Source organism: Portunus trituberculatus, chromosome 41 (assembly GCF_017591435.1).
Source record: "Portunus trituberculatus isolate SZX2019 chromosome 41, ASM1759143v1, whole genome shotgun sequence".
In the NCBI taxonomy this organism is placed as follows: Eukaryota; Metazoa; Arthropoda; class Malacostraca; order Decapoda; family Portunidae; genus Portunus; species Portunus trituberculatus.
Genome location: NC_059295.1, coordinates 9,998,488 through 10,012,158, shown reverse-complemented (window position 1 = coordinate 10,012,158; position 13,671 = coordinate 9,998,488). Strand labels below are relative to the sequence as shown.

Below are 13,671 nucleotides of genomic sequence, written 5' to 3'. Positions count from 1 at the left end.
ACTCAAGACACACAGATCCACGTGTTCCGGAGAAAACTGACGTCTGGCAGGAGAGAGAGAGAGAGAGAGAGAGAGAGAGAGAGAGAGAGAGAGAGAGAGAGAGAGAGAGAGAGAGAGAGATAAGGGTGTTTACTATAAGTGTCAGGTGGCGGCGTGTAACTGTTACAAAGAGTGTCTCCATCTTGTCGTGGTGATTGATGCACTACATAAAGCAGAGTTCAGTGTAATTATCTTCCAGCAGTCCACCTCGCCATGCCCTCTTGTGTTTCTTGTTAAAGCAACCACCACCCTCCCCACGCATTATAACTACCATACGCCTAATTAACTACCTTAACTACCCTCCACCAGCTAACTGTCCACATGTGACTCCTTCAATGCACGACACACCTTCCTAGTACAGCCTGTCCACCCCGTCACTGTCCCATCACCGTCCCATCACTAATGACACTGTGGCCCTATTAATTAACTACCCTTCACTATCCACTCACTCCCACACGTCACGTCACCCCTTCAGTGCATTATTATACAGCTTTCTATTAAATTATCCGCCCCATTACCGTCCCATCAGTGTCTCATCACGTTTGTTACCTCCACTCCATTAATAGACTCACCTTTTCACTGAGCAGGTGGAGCTTGTGGACTAGGTGGGGCAAGTGAGGCGGTCACAGTGTTCCAAGGTCTCGTGTCTGGTGAGGAAAAGGACGTCTGGTCACTGGCGGCGGTGGTGGTGGTGGTGGTGAGTTGCCAAATGGAAATATTCTACGTCACCAGATCCACCTTGAAAAGCCGCAAAAAGATCGCCAAATCATTGTTGTACATGCTACAAATGTTCCTAGACGAAGTAATTGGCTTGACTAACACAAAGGCTAATCAGTATAGGGCCCCGTTGACCGTTTATCCCTCCCAGTGACGCAGAGCAAACCTGTCTCGGGAGTCTCGATCGCCACCCTCTAATCATTCACCTTTTAAATCCGATTGATGTTTAATTGATTGATTGATAAGTTTATTGTTGTAGCAGTGTATACACCATCGAAATGTTGTCCATTTACGTATGAATGAACCTATCAAATTACCAGCTTATGTATCTATCTATCTACACACAAGCATGTAAATATCTTCTCCAGCACCGCCAACACCCACACCTGCCCACCTTCGCCATCATGAACGGGAGTGTGTCAGTTTACACATTACTACTAGTATTTTCATGCAACTATATTGTGGCATCATATCACCTCAGACGCTGTGGCGCCATGCAACAAATTGTTGACTAATTTCGCTTCACTTGCAAACCAGATATTGTTTTGCATCTCTTTCAACTGATAGGAAAACAAGTCGATACATTATGCATTTTATTATATCAAGAGATATTGTGTTGCCATTAGAAATATATAGGAGTATCATTCACAAGATATCGTCATATCAGTAGGTATGAAAAATAAATACAAGTAACAAAAACTGCACCACGTTACAAGACACTGGCCAGACACTTAAATTAAGTATTGCATTGAAAGACTCACAAAACATCATCTTGGGAAACACGTAACAATACCTTTGTGCTTCACAACAGAAAACAAAAAAGACACTTTTGTGATCTTTCTTCGAGACACACAAGAAGGAACAGGTTGTTGTGATCACTACAGACACAGCCACGTCTACATCACACCTTGCAAAACTGTGAGTGAGAAGCACTCCACTACTACTACTACTACTACCCTTAACAACTACTACTTGGTACTAATTTACTGTCATGGCCTGGCAGCAAGACACATCGTGTCGTCATCCTCCGTGACTAGCCAGCATGCTCGCTACACTCCCTCACTAAGAAGATGGCGTCTCCTAACAAGGAATGTTATCACTAAGTGTTTCTCTATGCATGGTGAATTCCAGCATGGAGTTAACACGTTGGTCATTTGGTCCTTAAGTAATAAACGATCATGATGGGTGACAGGAATGATGAGTGATGAGCAGAGGAATCGTGACCCAAGAGGTTACCTTCCTCTCATGGTCTACACTCTCCTTTTTTAAATACTATATACATATGTACACTGTACACTCCTATTACAATGCTATGCATAACTTCTAAATATTACTGTTTCTGCTGCTATAGATAAGGCATTGCAAAAAACCTTACCCGCTACATATCTACAACTGTCTACAAATTCTACAAATTTATCCACCCAATCTACAAATGGTCAATGAAATACACTACACCAGTGATGAAGATCTGTGGCCAACCTTCAGAACTTCATTGGTACGTCTCCAAGAATCACCCTTTTCTTCTTCCTCTTCCTTTTTTTCCTCCTCTTGTTCCTTTGGCAACACCGGCAGTAGTAGCAGTCTGGTGTCTGTTGTATGTCATGCACGCTCACTCCAAAAACTTGCCTCACTTCTTTGGCGTTAGTAGTACTGAATCCTGGAACAAGAGATGGAACAATATTGAAATGGCGTCCTCCTCAATGCCTGTTGTCTTGTAGTACACAGGGTTGGGGAAGGATTGTGGATGATGTAACGATAAGTATGGTATATTAAGGAGAGCCAAGGTGGATCGGGTTTGCGTGGGTGGCTCTGTAGGCCTAAGGAGGAAAACTGCCGTACCAAACGCATAATTAATACGAGCGGAGGAACTTTATGAGTAGGGATTTTGGAATGTTGTGCATGGTAGAAATATTAGTGTTAGCATGAAGTGTACTACAACATGTATAAGGAGGAATAGAGTAAGGAAGGCAGGGTATTTAACATTGTGTGAATTGGCACGCGGGGCAGTAGATTTGAGTGGGGGGCAGGAAAGGACGCGATCTCGGATGAAGGGAGTGGCACTCTACTCGGACATTGGTGGGGTGTGGACGCGTCACGGTGAGCGAGGGTCTCTGATCAGGTGGGTAATGTGATCAGGGCAGCGGAGTTTCGTGGTAATATAATCGAGGGTGTCATTATGTGGAGTTAAGTGGTGTATTCAAGTGGGGAGAGAGTGTTAAGGGTGCCTCTCGTGTTTCTCTGTTGTTGGTTCAGAGTGCCGCGTCACTTTCATCGTTTTTTGTTCGAATGTACTTTACTATATTTGAAATATATGTAAAATTGACTTGGAAGAGAGTTTTCCTTCAATGAAAATCCCAGCCCGTGTGGTACAATGATAACACGTCGACGAATCTTCAACAACTTGACAAACATCTTTAGAGTCAAAATGTTGCAGGTGAGATAAAAAAAAAAATAAATAAAAAAAAACCTCTGAAGAATGAGTCGACTAACTATACAGTATTGGAATATTTTCAATGTGTCAAGAATTATTTGGGAACTGTTTAAATTTTGGAGGAATCACATGCACATCTTAATTACGAGATCTTAGCCACAGAACAACACAGCAAAAAGGCATACACAGCAAGACCCCAGAGCATAAAGGAGTGAAAACTATTTGACTTACCCCAACAGCTAGGCAAAGAACCCCAAGGAGCCCAGCACAACACCCACCACCATGCCAGCTTGGGGACTTGACACTTCAATGACCGCCTTCTCCTGACCGTTGCTGCTGCTGGGCGGATCGAACACTGCTGAGGGATGGTCCACAGGAGAGGATCTGGGCGACTCCACGCACTCGTCAACGTCTGAGGGTAAAGAATTACACTCAGAAACACAGATTTATTACAACATGGATAGATTTACACGCATTCCAGGAACACATTAAACAATACGTTGAGGAAAACTACAAATATTATATCAATACTCATGACAAATACATATGGTAAGATTAAATTATACGTAATCATAAAGAACAACCTATCCGTAAATCACTGATCTTAGTAATACTTGTGAGACAAAATGCATGTTCATGTATGCCAACAATAACAAAATACCACACTAACTTCTTTAGGCTGCTGCTAAATGAAGAGGTGAAGGACTGACAAGTTTAAGAAGACAGACCGTAGAGTGACATTGACAGTTCAGGGAGGCCTCACCTTCACACTTGAACACACCTTGCAATAGTGTGAGTGACAACCACTACTACTACTACTACTACTACTACTACTACCCTTAACAACTACATACTACTTGGTACTAATTTACTGTCATGGCTTGGCAGCAAGACACAACGCGACGCACAGCTGGTGATGTGTGACTAGCCAGCATGCTCGCTACACTCCCTCACTAAGAAGATGGCGTCTCCTAACAAGGAACGTTATCTTCATTCACTAAGTGTTTCTCCATGCATGGTGAATTCCAGCATGGAGTGAACACGTTGGTCATTTGCTCCTTAAGGCATAAACGATCATGATAGGTGACAGGAATGATGAGTGATGAGCAGAGGACTCGTGTCCCGAGAGGTTTTTTTTCATGTAGGAAGAGCGCCAGCCAAGGGCAAGAAACAAAGAAAAGATTAAAAAAAAGGCCCACTTGAGTGCTGGCTCTCTAAAAAGTGGAAAAGCGTCAGCCAAAACTAGGGAGCAAATGCCTCGATATCTCTCTCTTCAAAGAAGACAAGTCGCAGGAATTCGGAAATACAGATGCAGGTAGGGAGTTCCAGATTTTACCAATGAAAAGGATGAATGATTGAGAGTACTGGTTAACTCTTGCGTTGGAAAGTTGGACACAATAGGGATGAGAAGAAGAAGAAAGCCTTGTACAGCGAGGCCGCAGGACGAGGGGAGGCATGAAGATAGCAAGATCTGTAGAACAGTTAGCATGAAAATAGCGATATAAGAGAGGAGATTCAACATTTCGGCGGTGAAAAGAGGCTGAAGACAGTTAGTCAGAGGAGGGAGTTGATGAGACGAAAAGCTTTTAATTCCACCCTATCTAGTAAAACTGTGTAACTGAAACCCCCCCAAACATGCGAAGAGTTCTCCATACACGTGCAGATAAGGCCCTTATACAGAGTAAGCTATTGAGGGCAAGAAAAACTGGCGGAGATGCCTCAGAACACGTAACTTTAAAGAAGCTGTTTTAGCAAGAGATGAGATGTGAAGTTTCCAGTTAAGATTATGAGTAAAGGACAGACCAAGGATATTCATTGTGGAAGAGGGAGACAGTTGAGTGTCACTGAAGAAGAGGGGATACCTGTCTGAAAGGTTGTGTCGAGTTGATAGATGGAGGAATTGAGTTTTGAGGCATTGAAAACTATAGATTTTCTCTGCCCCAATCGGAAATCTTAGAAAGATCGGAAGTCAGGCGTTCTTTGGCGTCCCTGCGTGATCAGTTGACTTCCTGACGGGTTGGTCGTCTCTGAAAGGACGTGGAAAGATGTAGGGTGGTATCATCAGCGTAGGAGTAGATAGGACAACAAGTTTGGTTAATTAATGAATAATAGAAAGAGAGAGGTGACAAGACAGAACCCTGAGGAACTCCATTATTAATAAATTTAGGAGAAGAACAGTGGCCGTCTACCACAACAGCAATAGAACAGTCAGAAAGGAAACTTAAGATAAAGTTGCAGAGAAAAGTATAGAAGCCGTAGGAGGGCAGTTTGGAAATCAAAGCTTTATGCCAGACTCTATCAAAAGCCTTTGATATGTCTAACGCTACAGCAAAACTTTCACTGAAATCTCTAAAAGAGGTTACTTTCCTCTCTTGGTCTACACTCTCCTCTTTTAAATTCTCTATGCATATGTACACGGTATATTCCTATCACAATGCTTCTATCACAACTTCTACATATCACGGTTTTCTGCTGGTGTAGATAAGGCATGGCAAAAAACCTTACCCACTTCACATCTACAACTGTCTACAAAATCTACAAATTTATCCACCCAATCTACAAATGATCAATGAAATACACTACACCAGTAATGAAGATTTGTGGCCAACCTGCAGAACTTCATTGGTACGTCTCCAAGAATCACTCTCTTGTTCCTCTTCTTCCTCCTCCTCCTGCCTCCTCTTGTTCCTTTGGCTACACCGGCAGTAGCAGTCTGGTGTCTGTTGTACGTCTTGCACGCTCACTCCAAACACTTCCCTCACTTCTTTGGCGTTAGTAGTACTGATTCCTGGAACAAGAGATGGAACAACATTGAAATGGCGTCAACATTAATAAGTCCTGAAAAAAAAACAACAAGAAAGTACAAAACCTTTTAAAATGAGACACGAGGAGATAAAAGTGTAATGTACAAACCACAATACTCACATCATGGTCACTCAACACTTTATTCTGGGCTTCCTTCAGTGTAGTCATACAACTGTGGGAAGAATGTAATGCCGTCCCATTCAATATAGTGCATGCAGCCGCTCGATCCCTCCTCCCGTCCTCCTCAATGCCTGTTCTCTTGTGGTACACTGGCTGGGTTGGGGAAGCTTGCGTGGATGATAACACGTCGACGCATCTTCAGGAACCCAACAAACATCTGTACACTGAAAATGTTGCAGGTGAGATGAAAAAAAAAAAAGTAAAGTATCAGTCGGCTAACTTTACAGTAATGGAATATTCTCTGTGTCAAGAACAATTTAGAATTGTTTAAAGTTTGGTAGAATCTCACCCACTGCTTAATTACGCCATCTTTGCCACAGCACAGCCACAACACATCCAGAGCAAGACCCCACAGTATATAGAAGTGAAAAACTATTTGACTTACCCCAACAGCTAGGCAAAGAACCCCAAGGGAGCCCAGCACAACACCCACCACCATGCCAGCTTGGGGACTTGACACTTCAATGACCACCTTCTCATGACCGTTGCTGCTGCTGGGCGGATCGAACACTGCTGAGGGGATGGTCCACAGGAGAGGATCTGGGCGACTCCACGCACTCGTCAACGTCTGAGGGTGGAGAATTACACTCTCAGAAACACAGATTTATTACAACTTAAGGATAGATTTACACGCATTCCAGGAACACATTCAACAATACGTTGAGGAAAACTACAAAAATTATATCAGTACTCATGACAAATGCATATGGCAAGATTAAATTATACTTAATCATAAAGAACAACCTATCCGTAAATCGCTGATCTTAGTAATACTCGTGAGACAAAATGCATGTTGATGTATGCCAACAATAACAAAAGTACCCTTGAATACCACACTAACTTCTTTAGGCTGCTGCTAAATGAAGAGGTGAAGGACTGACAAGTTTAAGAAGACAGACCGTAGAGTGACATTGACAGTTCAGGAGGCCTCACCTTCACACTTGAACTTTCTGACACGAGTCTGTACCCTGCATGGCCGGCACTGGCAGTAGTATGACTCTCGAGTGTTGATGTAAACAGACTCACACACACCCGACATTCTTCTCCCGGCACTCCTCAATGCCACACAGCTGCACAAACTCATCCTGCCACAAGAAAGGCATTTGCTTCAGTACTGTCAAGTTGTGATTTTGTATTGTACTGTATACAATGTAAGAAAGTCTGCAACTTTTATATGAAACAAAGGAGTTCAGGGCATGAGTTAAGCCTTGCGTGATACTGACAAAAGCAAGGCCTTCTCCTCACCTCTCCGTTACTGCAGCAATCATTGATGCCGTCACACATGCGCTGCTTCGGAATGCCACTGCCAGCACTGTGGGAGAACTGACTGACTGACTGACTGACTGATTGTTGTTGCTCTTACGTGCGGGGGTCGTCTGCAGCTCTGCCACTATTGCACTCTGTGGGTGAAATGCTGGCTTTGTATTTTAACATCACTATTATTCATGGTTTAGACTATCGTAAGGTAAATTTAGATTGACTAGATGGTGTTTTAAGAGAGAAACCCTAGCAGTAAGTTACCACAATGCTGTTCATCTTAGCTCTCCGTGTTTCCTTGAAATACAAGTAACCGACAAACAACAAAATTTACACTCCCACACAGACAGTCAAAGGTCCTCATTAATGTTGCCTACAATAAGCAAGGTTGCTCAATTTCATCCACCTCTATATACATTGCGAATCACATTAAATATTTGTCATTATTTTCATCTTAATGTTCTCCGGCTTATGTACTGTGAATTAACCCCACCCACACACAAACCTACCCACTAAATGATCACTTCCAAATTGTCGATCGTGCTTACAAAATACCAAAACAATTGTTCAGTTTACTGTCCATATCAATTTGGAACACTGCCGAACCTGTTATATTGGTCAACAATTTGAAATCATTGAACCTAGCTTTGTCAAATCCCTTGGATACTGCCAACATGAAAAACCTCATAGTACCAATAAACGCACTTACAATTCACTACAAGCACACAGTATGCACCAATACTGACACCACACCACAAAACACACCATACACAACTGACACACACACAAACAACTTAAATCACTCAAAACTAACCCAAAACACCCTGCAACACCTCAAAATATAAAAAGCTCACCCAAAACACATTACAGACACCCAAGTTACCAATATCATCCCTACACACACACACACACACACACACACACACACACACACACACACACACACACACACACACACACACAGTGAACACCACTACAGTGAACACCACTACTAAACTAAGCTTGCTCCCGACGCGGCGCCGAAGCCCCTCACCTCCTGAGGCTAAGGCTTGATTCACACTATCGCTAAGTTCTCTTGCTCCGCTCTTGCTCTGGTCAAGGTCCTATGCTCTTGCTCCGCTCCTTCGCTCTGGTCAAGGTCCTGGTGCATTCACATGTACGGTCTGCTCTCACCACCGCTATCGGTCCCATCCCTTCCTCTCCTTCAACACTAGTGGAAGTCACACCACCAGTGACGGAGGATGAGTGACTTTTCTCTATCTGATTTGGCAGTGATCGCCATTCCACTTAACGAAGACGAAGAAAGAAAGCAAAAAAGGAGGAGATTGTGGCTTCAAACTATGCTGAAAGATAGAAAGAGTGAAGGAGAGTTCCATACTTTATTTCCTCATCATATTGATGATGAGACTAAATTTTTCAATTACTTAAGAATGAAGATTGGAACATTTGAAAAAAAATACTTAAAAAATTAGAGGATGAAAACAACGAGATGTAAATAACTTTTTCATTTTTTTTTCCAGTGTACTCATATATGTATATATGGTCTAACTGTAAGAATTATTCTTATATCAGTGATAAATAAAATTTTAATCTCTTTAATTATTTACCTATTTTTTGCATGACCCGATTGTAGTGTTGTTTTTTTTTTTTTCTGATCCTCCATGTTTCATAGGATGAAAGCAGAAACATTTCCCCATACGAAAGCTAAACCACGACTAAGTAAAGTCCCACCGACTGAGGTGAAGCAGTACGCCAAGGCACCGCGGACCCCGAAGACAAGCCTCCCGTACCCTAGGCCGCCAACTGTCCCTGACTCATGCCCCCACCTGCGCTGTTATCTCCGCCCCAACACAGAGCGGTTTCCTGCGCGCAGCCAACGCCATTCCTCCTTTGTTTGGGGGAAGAGGGGTACTGTAGTGAACACCACAACACTACTACTACAATCATCACCAGACATGAACGCCTGACTGACTCCAGTGTGTAGTGAACAACACTACACTACTGCTACTACTACTATCCACTCACCACGTGAATCAGACACCACCAAGACACACTCACTAACTCGCCTACATGACCGCTCGTCCTGTCACCTTTACCTGTTGTACATCACGCACTCACCTACACGACCGTTCGTCTCATCACCTCTACTTATCACACACACACACACACACACACACACACACACACACACACACACACACACACACACACTGACGGTGGTGGTTGAAGTGTTGCACGAGGGTGGCGTAAAAGGATAAATCAATGTTCAGCTCCATCACATCGCCCCGATAGAGCCATACAACTGGTGGGTAAGTCTTGCCCCATGTCACCTCATCAAACAGAGCAGGTCAGAATATATGCAAGAAGGGACAGTCGTGGGAACCTGCTGACGTAACGCGTCGTGACCTGACACTACCTGACGTAACGCGTCGTGACCTGACACTACCTATCCTCACTCAAAGAACGGTAGTAGTAGTAGTAGTAGAGTAGTAGAAGTAGAGAGAGAAGAGAGAAGAGAGAGAGAGAGAGAGAGAGAGAGAGAGAGAGAGAGAGAGAGAGAGAGAGAGAGAACAAGAGAGAGAGAGAGAGAGAGAGAGAGAGAGAGAGAGAGAGAGAGAGAGAGAGAGAGAGAGAGTAAATAAATCTTAACAGAAAAACAAGAACAACAACAAAAACCACAACTTACTTTACTCCTATATCCAGGGCAGAACACGGAGATACAGGCTTGCCCGACTTTAGTGAACAGCGGCGGGCAGTCAGCGTGGTGCAAGGTGTAGGTAATCTGCACCGTGAATTGACTGCCCACAGCCTCCGCTACGTCCACCTCATTCTGCCTGTCGTCACCTGGGAACGAAGCGGGTAATCAATGATGAAGGACACTTGTTATAAGGGCCCACTGACACTGAGCTAGCCTGTTGATGGCCTCAAAACATACTCAAAAATCCTTGTATAGGCCCAATTCACTCTTACACACACCCACGGCAAACCACACATACCCAAAACTTCTTAAAAAACTCAATAACATTCCAAAACACACTAAGAAAACACAGAACAGGTTAAGATACCTCCAAACTCACTAGAAACATCCAATATTTACTGAAATATCCCCCACACACACCCAAAAGACCACTAACCCCCCCCACCACTTATAACACTCATAATAAACCCAAACCCCACTCAGAACACCAACCAATCCCTCAAAGTTCTTCCAAACCACACTCAAAACATGCTAATACTCACACACACCTCAATCCACACTCTCAAAATACGTAAAATATACCTAAAAGATCTAACATATACTGAAAACAAACGAAATGAACCCCAAAGCATACTTATAACACTCCAAACAGCCTGCAACACTAATGAACAAGCTTAAAATACCCCAAATCTATCCCAAAACCAACAGTATGCATTATAAAGAACGTTAGGATTAAAAGGGACACTTACCTAAATATTACACCTTGGCTTCTTCTCCTATTCCACCTTTATTTCTCATTTTTTCTTCATCCTTCTCCATTGTTACTCCTTCTTCCTCCTACTCCTTCCATCCACACGTCTGAGCCTAGAAACACATCAAAACACTAGATATTAGACAAAATATTCAGGAAATGGAGGGTGACTTAAGTATTGTGGCTTTGCTGCTGCTCCTCTTCCTCCTCCCTTTCTCCTTTCTTCCTCCTTATCCTCCTTTATTTCTCCTTTCTTCCTCCTTCTGCTACAATTATCTACACACCTGAACCTAGAAACACGCGAAAACACGTAGAAATCACTAGATATTAGGCAAAATATTGACGAACTGTGGATTTGGAAAAGTGGCGCCAGCCTGGGCTATGGTGAGTCACCACCTGGGCTGTGGTCATCCGAGAGAACGGGAACGGGGGGACTCGGCTAAATTACGTAAATCATTTGATTTCAAAAATGACTTTTAGAAAAAACGAAGCCACGGCCAAATGCTTGTTATTTTATGACGTGATAAATACTTAAACTAATTTTCAAAATATCAAAATATCTCCAGCTTAACTGGTTTTTAAAAAGGTCTAAATTAAGTACGTTAAAAGTACAAAACATTTTAACCCATAAATCTCTTAAAACGTCCTGTAAAGTCAAGCCATTTTCACTTGGCGTGTATTTTATCACATTTCAGGAGTCTGAGCTATCTTTTAGGGCATTCTACAGCGTGTTAGACCGAGAAGCAGAAACGTGAGCAAATAAAATAAAGAAAAATAAGAGCTTTTTACAACAGCACCAAACACCATTTCAAAGTCCACATATTTCACTCAATAGATTGATTTCACACTTAAAAGAGGACAGGCACTCTTTGCTACCATAAAGGCCCACTTATACCTTGAAATGAAAAAGCTCAAAATTCCAAGTGGGAAATTTTGAGCGTTAAAAGCCTTTAACATACGCCATAAAACACCACTAAACGCCACATATTTACCCAGCACAGGCGCGGAACACACTTCAAACACGACGAAACATTTATAGAAACCATAAAACATACCATGGAAGCGTAATATTACCGTCAGGAAATATTCGAAAAAAGTATTTGACCCAACTGGCTGGTGATGGAGGTGATGGCGGGGGTAGGGTGATGGCTAGGGGACCGCCGGGGGGCGGCCCTGAGGCAACCCTGGGAACAGTGGCGGCAGGACATCCATATATAGCCTTTATCATCTCACCAAACCAAAATTAAGCCACAGAGAAATTTTGACTAGATATGGAATGTTAGACTTGTGGCTGCATTCTGACACATGTTTGGTCTATGGTAAGTGAAGGAAACAAATATTAGAGGGTAATACAGACGCATGGCTCTTTTTATGGTCCTTATACCATTACTTTAAAATATTTGCGTACTGTTTTCACTCTCTTATGTATAGGAAACATAACATTAAGTGGAAAGCCTTATAAATACCTTTAATAGACGAAGATTAGGCAGTGTGGTGAAGGCTTGCACGGTTTCTCATACTGATGCTTTGGTGCTCTTGGTGCTTTGAAAACTGTCGGTAATATAGCAACACTTCACTTTATTTGTGTGTGTGTGTGTGTGTGTGTGTGTGTGTGTGTGTGTGTGTGTGTGTGTGTCTCTGGGTGTGGGTGTGCATGGGTCAGTATAGCCCACCGCCACAACTGTTGTCACCACCACCACCGCTACAGACTACTGCCGTAGCAAAAGGTTGTCTGTGAAGACAGGACGCATGTATATATGTTTATGATAACTATCTGTTACTAAATCTCTTATTAATGAGACGCTATATTTATACAAATACCACATGTCGATTTATTGGTTATTGTGACATCTTCCTCTTCGTTATCGTGTCCAGCTTTTGTTATTTGTCAAAGCAGGAAATATTAAATTGTATCTTGTTGTACAGCGAGTGTTGGCAACTCCCGCGAGGCAATAAACAAGGTGCTTAAAAGGCAGACTGTACTATTTTTCTCATTCTCTATTTCTACCGCCTGATATACGAGTATTTCTGACAATAAACCAGGGTGACAGGACACTAAGTAGAGGAATATAGACTTTTTTCTATCTACATACACATCTATATTGTTATTTATATACGAATTTATTGACTTATCTATCTGCCTGCCTATCCATCTATCTGTTTGTTTGTCCAACTGTCCATTTCCGTATCTATCAACCCATCAAATTACCCGCTTATCCATCTATCTTCACACAAGCATATAAATAACACCACCGCCACTACCACCACCACCACAACCACTGCCAGTTCCCGCACCTGCCCACCTTCGCCCTCATGAACGGGAGTGTGTCAGTGATAGGCGAGGGACACAACGGCTCCATCAATTGCATCGCCAACCTTCGCCTACTGTTTTGTGTCAACCAGGGAGTCCCTGACGACACATCCCTCCCGATCTACACGCTTTCGGACCCACGTAGCACGGGCGTGGGCGTGGGTGGAATCGTGGGTGACATATACGTGGTGTCAGGCGCTTATCCGATTCCCTTTGCCTCTGTCGTCTTCATTGGTTCTCTACACACTTGTCAGGTCGCTACACGTGCACACTCGCGTACGGCAACACGTGCCTGGCCACGCGCACCACATACCTCCTACGGTACACTTCTAAGCGCCTTCGTACCGCGCGATGCTTTTTTCTGCCAAGGACAGGCGCCGTTTGTCAAACAGACAATCAACCAGTGTGTCAGACAGTCAGTTAGTCAATCATTCAGTCATTCAGTCAGTTAGCCAAATAGTCAGTCAGCCAGATAGTCAGTC

General features: G+C 43.1%; 2 long non-coding RNA genes across 3 annotated transcripts in view; both read right to left on the bottom strand.

Moving 5' to 3' along the window:
• Positions 1-8,077, bottom strand: part of LOC123516850 — an 18,699-nt gene extending 10,622 nt beyond the window's left edge. The window contains exons 1-3 of one of the 2 annotated variants that reach the window (XR_006678299.1): positions 7,418-8,077; positions 7,106-7,257; positions 6,704-6,740 (exon numbers count right to left, since the gene is read on the bottom strand). This is a non-coding gene — a long non-coding RNA (uncharacterized LOC123516850). Of the gene's footprint in view, positions 1-6,703; positions 6,741-7,105; positions 7,258-7,417 lie in introns of those variants that run through there. The other variant, XR_006678300.1, reaches the window with a different exon arrangement.
• Positions 5,916-6,574, bottom strand: LOC123516852. The gene is made up of 3 exons (XR_006678305.1): positions 6,558-6,574; positions 6,113-6,336; positions 5,916-5,975 (listed from the first exon to the last, which is right to left on the bottom strand). It is a non-coding gene; the product is annotated as an uncharacterized LOC123516852 (long non-coding RNA).
• Positions 8,078-13,671: the final 5,594 nt, after the last annotated feature.